An 8519-nucleotide genomic window follows, 5' to 3' on the forward strand; every position below is an offset into this window, starting at 1 on the left:
AAAAGGCTTCACGCATAAAACTTCATAAAAAAGTTATTGGTGCCGCTGTGTGAGTGTGTGCGTGCCTGCGTGTACTTCTACCAGTGCAAGCAGGCTAATGCAGAAAACCCCGCCCCTCAATGCAATCATTGCTAAGCCCCCCCAGTCTGTGTGAGTGTGTTGTGCTGTGCGTGAAAGGAGGATATGCGAGATTGTGAGTGGAGACGGGACGGCCGGGAGAGAAAGTTATTGGTGCCGCAAAATAACGACGGCGGGGGAGAGAAAACGTTGGACAACAATTTTCGGTTTTGTAAAGATGACGAAATCCCCACGACTCATTCCAGTCCAGCGTGGGGGAATCGCATAACGTGCCGTCCCCGCTGGTCCACACACACACCCCTATCACAACATATTTGAGCTGGTAGATTGGCTATATTTGGCGCGCGACACCATCGGATTAATAAAGGAGCGAAATGATTAATGTGTGCATGCGAAGTCTTTGTTGCAGATGCAGAGAAAGAGTGAAGAGAGGGAGGGAGACCGGAGTGATGTAGTAGCGAGAGAGAGAAACAGCTGTGCTGTGTTGTGAACTTGTAGTTGTACTGTTGTAGGCTACCTCACGAAGTCTCCACTCATTTTAAAACGTTTCCATGAGTGTGCACGTCCCAAAATACTCCATGATGGCTGTTAGGAACTCTTCTTGTATCCGTTAAAAAGATTAAATGTCAATCTTAAATTGCATCAACAGGGGGGAAATATGCATGTATGTGAGACTAAAACGTAATGTGCTTTTTTGCCTTATATCTGACCCACTTAAAATGGGTCACAAGTATAATAATGGATGGAAGAAGATATAAGCAAATATTTTTCCCTTGAAAATAATGAAAGGCATAGAATACTAAGTGTCTGAATAAAAAGAAAAAAGTACATATTGTATTAATTGTGGGAATAATGGGATTCTGAGACGCCCTCAACCTGGCTCACTCATTCTCAAAGAGGAATAGGCCCAAATAACTGAAACCCTCCGAAAATAAAGAAAAACACGACAAAAACTGCACACATTTTGTGCGAGCGTCGCACACAGTCTGGCCCCCAGCCCTGGGGGTCCCGACAATGTGGCCCCCTGGACAATTTAATTGAATAGCCCTTGTGTATGGGTTAAACGGGCATGGGTCAGAAGTGGTCACATGGCCCTTACAGAATCCATACGGGACCCAGACATATGTGCCCAGTTCTAACCCATGCCCACTTAGCCCACGCTGAGCCCAGACATATGTGCCCAGTTCTAACCCATGCCCACATGGCCCTTACAGAAACCATACGGGACCCAGACATATGTGCCCAGTTCTAACCCATGCCCACTTAGCCTACATTGAGCCCAGACATATTTGCCCAGTTCTAACCCATGCCCACATGGCCCTTACAGAATGTATACGGGACCCAGACATATGTGCCCAGTTCTAACCCATGCCCACTTAGCCCACACTGAGCCCAGACATATTTGCCCAGTTCTAACCCATGCCCACATGGCCCTCACACAATCCATACGGGACCCATACATATGTGCCCAGTTGTAGCCCATCCCCACTTAGCCCATTTATAACACATTTGGGGCCCAGCCATAGGTGCCCAGTTCCAACCCATGCCCATATCGCCCCTTTTTAAACCGTATGGGACCCAGGCATGGTTGCCCAGTTCTAACCCATGCCCACTTCGCCCACATATAATCAACATGAGACCCATGGAAAATGCCCAGCTCAAGCCCATGCCCACTTTGCCCACATAAAATCAACATGGGGCCCGTAGAAATTGCCCAGCTCAAGCCCATGCCCACTTAGCCCACATAGCACCTACATGGAAACCGGCATAATGCCCAGTCCCAGCCCATTGCCCAGTTGAGACCCATTTAGCCTACATGTGGCCCATATGGGGCCTATTATGAATTGTTCGCTGGGTAGGCATGGAAGTCTGAAATTGGGCATGGAGTATCCTGACACATAGGGGTAAGTAACAGAATAGGATTTTGGGGCGTGCTACGATTGTATTTTTGAAGCGGTGAAAGCCGCTTCCAAGGAGTGGCTTTGTGTGTCCCATGTCCATATATGGTCATTTCAGTCCAGAATGAACAGGTTTTATCAAAAACAAAATGTGTGTACCATGTCCAATATGGTCATTTCAGTCCAGAATGAACAGGTTTTATCAAAAACAAAATGTCAATGTAAATCCTTACCTTACAGTTAATTACTGTAAGGCCTTTTTAAATTACTATAAATTATTGTTAATAGAGGTTCCTGTACAATACTGTATTTTACAGTAAATAAACATATTAATAATAATAATCTTACAATGAACAAAATGAGGACTGACCCATTAGAGAGGCCCATTAGAGGCCCATTAGCACAAAGGGACCCTTGCTATACATAGGGCCCTTGCTATAGGCTACATATTAAGGGGCCTTGCTATAAATACTAAGGGCCCCCACACACATGATAATTACAAGTTCAGTAAGCCTATTCTAAACTTGACCACACCTGAAACGCTTTGTCAAGTTATTTTCTTTAATTTTGACTTGATTACATCATTTAGAAAAAAAAATATATATTTTTGTTCATGAATACACTTTTCCAGCTGTAGTTATTTACATTCAGAGGCCAGTTGTGTTCCCAATAGAAATAGTATACATGTGAATGATAATAGGTCTGATTAGGTACGTCATAAAACATTCAATGATTCAGTGTATTGGAAAACTGTGTTCCTTATAAACACACAGCAATGTAAGGCACCAAAACATAACATTTGTATGTAGTAAGGGAAAGTTAGCCTATTGCTACATCAATCTGGGAACTAAATCTAAATCACTAGCTTCCTTCACAAATGTGTTCACAAAGGTGTCTACTATCACCTCTGAACTTTGTCAAACCCAACTCCCTTGACATACTTTGTGGGAGCCAATCAAAGTTGGGGGTATCGGGATACCCAGGGCCTGGGATTAAAGGCGGAAAAATAAAACATGGCCAATATGAACGTATGAAGTGTGTAATTAGGGTATTGTTGGGCTGCTGAATCCATTCCAACCATTAGTTATAAGTAAAAATGACTCCTTGGCCATAAAAAAGGCCTAATTAGCCAATCATGTCATTCGAGTTCACCTGTGTCCTGTTAGTCCCTATGTTTTAAACCCTGTGTTTGAATGTTCCTTGTCAGATTGTATCATGTTATCCTGTGTGTCATGTGTGATTACTCACCTGATCTTGAATAGTTTTCATGAATTCAAACACTACTCCAACCTTTTTTTTTTATTGCCAATATTATATGTCTCATGGACACACAAAATTAGGTGTGGCCTATTTTATGGCCAAGGAGTGGCCATTCATTTTAACTGAAAACGAATGGTTGGAATGGATTCAGCAGCCCAAAAATACCCAAATTACACACCTCATACGCTCATATTGGCCATTTTTTTTTCCCCCCCCTTTAAACCCAGGCCCTCGGGATACCCAATAATTTGATTGGCTCCCACAAAGTATGTCAAGGGAGTTGGGTTTGACAAAGTTCAGAGGTGATAGTAGACACCTTTATGAACACATTTGTGAAGAAAGCTAGTGATTTAGATTTAGTTCCCAGATTGATGTAGCAATAGGCTAACTTTCTCTTACTAATGGTTTTCAGTATGAAAACCAGATGTGCTATAACTACAGTATATTCCTATTTTGGAAGTCACATCAAATTGTGCAACATGTTATGCATTAGCAGATACATCTGTTCACAACAGACACAATCTTTCACTTCTATTACCTTGTCAGTACATAAGTAATTACCACAATAACATACAGTATTGAGTCCTACTTTTATCTCCTCCCTTTTTAACCATGAATATATGAAATATAAATCAACAATGTGTGATTTGGGGAACAAATAAAACAACTTTATGGTTGTGGCCTACAGTCAACCAAGTTTTCCATCTTGTATTGCAGAAGTGCTGTGGGCATTCACTGAGATGTGTTCACCATTTGATGGTCACTTTGAAGGACAAGCCTAATAATCTGTTGGTTCTCAAAGGGGGTTCCAGGGGGTCCCCAGCAAAACAAGGAAAAGGATTTATTTTGATTTTATTAGAAATCTTGTATAGGGGCCCCTGGCACAGCATATTTTCAGATGGGTTTCCGCGGCCAAATCATATTCAATTGAGGGAGGGCATGACAAGGACCAGTGCTTGTCAAGCTTTTCAGGCAGTGACCTCCAAAATAATCATATTTTAAGGAATCCCCCCCAACCACACTGACTAAGCACTAAGGGCTTAGTCGAGTCGTTGAGGCATTACACTTTAAATAACACAGTTCTATTGTGAAAATAGAAGATCTACATGCTCAAAACACCTCGCATTGTGAGGATGTAGATCGGCTATTTTTACAATTTCTGCCTCTAATATTTGACAATTTGGCCAATGTTTAATTTGTCATTTTAGAGGTATTAAAAAGTCCTTAACACATCTACTGCCTTTTAATCTGAAGGGATGCTTGGTGCCTTGGTGCCGCACCGTTTCCTCCGTAGGCCGCCGCTATTATTTTGAAGGGCCGGAAGGGGGTTGTTTTTGTTTTTTTGGATTATCACTTGACGGCAACGATTACGTCATCTAGTCACATGACAGTGTGAGCCCAGAAGAGAAACATGTCTGCGCCCAGCCCGAGTCTACAGTATACAGTATGGAGACCACTCTTTGTATAAAAATGTCTCTTTTGAGTAAATGAAGTCTCTTTATGGGCCTCTCAATGGATTTACTATAGAGCAGTGTTTCTCAATCTTTTTTGGCTTCAGTACCCCCTTTTCCTGATTTCTGATTCCAAGTACCCCCTATAACCGACAACAACATTTTGAGTATACAACTGCAATTAAACCCATAGTTTAATGAGACTATGATAGTAGAGTATATGAGACTATGATACCCCCATCCCCCCTTTCAAGAATATAACATGACAAATAAGAAATAGAGTGAAAAGATTTTGAAACAGTGTCTCTGTGGATTTATTAACTAACAAACAATATTGTAATAAAACTATCAATTCTCAATCACAGCTTACTGTGGCAAAGTAATGTTGGAACAATCACATTAATTTCAAGTGCAAAGTTAAGTCCACAAACAGCAGCATGACCTCAAAGAATATTGTTTTCAATTAAACAGTAATAGAACTATGTACAGTTCAGTATGCAGCACATTTGATTTGATTTGTGGACAGTTTAAATTCAAGTGCACAAACAGCACAGATAGCAAGAGGATACCGGTAATTCAAGCTTTCCATAGAGCACAATATTGGTGAGTTTGACGTCGTTTAATATAATCAGATTGCAAAAAAACTGTTTTGATGCATTGGCTGCCTATGGGAGGTATTGCAACCCTAGATTCAACCAATAAAAAAAAAATCTAGTGTTGCAATTTGCGGCTAAATTTGTATATTGCTAGTGCATAGTGACTGTGATATCCACCCCTATACTCATTGATGATATCTGCATTCATTCATAGATGTATTGACATAATATAAATTCATATAGGTCTAATCAGTTGACTGTTAACCATTCAAGCCCCCTAAATAATCATATTTGAGCTGGGGACCCTCCACCCTGACAAGCACTTGGAGTAGTAAGCTTGTGTAGTAAGCTTGTAGATCTGCTATTCACAATTGTTGCCTCTTTCTTATATCATTTGTTTGTTTTTCACTTTTGATGTTCATTGTTCCCACTATGGCATGGCAGCTTGTGTCAGCTTGTATCATTTAATTTTGGAATATATATATTTTTAAAATTAATTTATAACAACAAAAAACAAATGTGTGTGTTTGTGAAGATGCAGCTTCTGAAGACGGTTCAGAAAGCAACAACTCCAAAAAAGGAGTGATCCCTTCAAGAAAGAGAAGAGAGGAGACTTTGCTTTCAGAGCAGCCATACGTTTCCAATGAAGACAGTCAAGACACCAATGACTCCACCATCTCAGAGAGAGAGATCTTCCACCATCTGGATCAACACAATCTGGATGCAGCATTCCAGAGGAGGTTCAACAGTTGGAAAGGTAGGAAGTATTGTTTGTTTAAATAACTGGCTGCATAAATTCATGTTTTTAACATTACAGCACGTAACATTGCAGCATGCCCGACATGTTTCCATAACATGACGTTAGGATATCACTAGCTCTGGTCCATAGCATTAGTGGAGTTCTCCCTAACGCATTGTTAGTCTACCTCCACACCTCCTTGGCAAAACCGGAAAGCCCGCTCGTCTGGTCAAAAAAAACCCCCACTAATACCAAAGGTATTAGTGGACAGTTGAAAGCTTACTCTACTCAGTGGATGCAGTCTGGGGCTCTGGGCCCCCCACCACACACTTAAAATACATAGGCGAAATGAAAAGTCTCATTGGGTGTTATTCATCTCTGTGACGTTGGAAGCGCTGTTTCATAAAATAGTCTTCAATCAGGAAGAGTGTCTCCGTCAGGTGGATTATTTTTCATTAACGCTATGGACCAGAACTAGGATATCACATGCTTGACAAACTTTCATATTTGACTATACAATTAAAAACACAATAAGTGAATTGTTTGTGATATTGTTTGTTTTGTTTTTCTCTTTGTGTTTGTGACAATCTGCAGAAGACCCCAATACCTTTCTGCAGGCGAGACCACTCGGCTTGCCGTGATCGTCGGTGAAACCAACTGCACAATCGGGCAGTTGATGCCTGTGTTGACGATGTATCTCATAACGTGTTCACCTTTCACCTCACATACCCCAAGTGCAACATGACTAAAGGAAAATACTATGGCCCGAAGGCAAAAAAGTCTGTGGTTGCACAGTGGACTGTATCGGCTGACCCCGGAACTGATCATTAACCTTAAAGGTGCTGTAAGTGATGTCTTTGTTAAAATGTGATTTAAATATCTCTTTCCATAGCAATCATTGCTATAGTGTTTGTTCAGTAAGAAGAGCAGTTTTAGTAAAAGCATGAGTATTTAAATTTTTTAAATAAAATGTAATAAAAAGTAAATGAAGAAAACATGTGTTCTGTGCTTATTCTCATTACGATCTTTTTACCTTATTTTAAACATTTTGGTTGATATGAGACAATTTGTCTAGATTAATGAATATTTTTGCTTGAATTAATTGGGGCTTTTTTGCAGTGTGTAAAAGTAAAAGGAATGAGTAGTTGTTGTCGTCATTGCTTAATAGTAAGACTGAAGTGATTGAATGATAATCGTGTACAGTTTCAAAAGTGATTCAAAAGGGTTTGTGTAGAAACTAAAAGTAATTAATTAGTGATCAGTAGTGATAAAACACTACCTAAACACTACACATACAAGGATGTAGTAATTCCACAGGGATTGAGAAGAGATCCAGCAGTGAATGTGTAAGCATTGTGTAGAGTTTCAAAAGTGATTCAAAGGGGTTTGTTTAATAGTAATACAGAAGTGATTGAATGATAATCGTGTAGAGTTTCAAAGGTGATTCAAAAGGGTTTGTGTAGAAATGAAAAGTAATTCAGTAGTGATAAAACACTACAGATACACTACAGAAACACTACACACACAAGGATCTATTAATTCCATTGGGATTGTGAAGAGATACAGTAGTGAATGTGTAGTAATTCAATAATAAATGTGAGAGAATTGAGTAGTGATTGAGTAGTGATTGGATAGTACTTTCCCAAAAGCCAATAGTGATTCTGAAGTAATTAAGTAGCAGTCGTGCAGTGATTTGAATAGGCATTAAGTAGTGATTATCAGTAGTGATTCAGTGGGTGAAACCAGCCATTTCTCTACTCATTACTACTTGAATCACTACTTAAATCACTACACATTGCAATAGTAATCAAGTAGTGAAATGGTAGTGTTTGTGTAGACATTTAGTAGTAGTGATGAGTAGTGATTCAGTAGTGTTTTTTGATGAAGGTTGTTCTCCTGCTGTGGCAAAAGTCTGTTGTTGTTCGACGTGGTGTCGATTCCGTCACCTCCACTGTCAACCTGTGTTGTTTCTTGGTGCCCGACTTGCTCTCCATGTTGGTGAATAGCAATCTGCCCTCCTTGTCACCACAGGCTGCAGTCAACACAAGATTATTGTTAATCTGTGAGGTCTCGACCTTGTAGATCTGCTTGAAAGTCAGTTCTTGTTGATTTTGCATAGCTTGCAAGTTGCTTCTGTAGTGATCTCCTCTTTGTTCTCCATGGTGGTGGACCTGCTTTAGGTCTGCTTTCAAAAATCTCCTTTTCAAAAAATTCCTTCACCCCAGAGTTCTTTTGACCAAGTATCCATCTATGGTAAAGATGAAATATTGGTCCCTGTTCGGGCGCCAAATGTTATAGAAAAATATTAATATCCAGTCAGGGTGAAGTCAACCATTTATTGAAGAAGTTTCAGCAACAGAGAAACAGCATACAGCATCAGAGAGCTCTGGCCTGCTGGCCAGAGCTTTGCCCTGTCGGGCAGAAGACCTCTCCTGTACCATTATCATACAGTTCTTATAGTCCATTCTGACAGAGATTCTATTCTAAATATGTACTT

The sequence above is a fragment of the Nannobrachium achirus genome (assembly GCF_963921795.1).
Source record: "Nannobrachium achirus genome assembly, contig: SCAFFOLD_44, whole genome shotgun sequence".
In the NCBI taxonomy this organism is placed as follows: Eukaryota; Metazoa; Chordata; class Actinopteri; order Myctophiformes; family Myctophidae; genus Nannobrachium; species Nannobrachium achirus.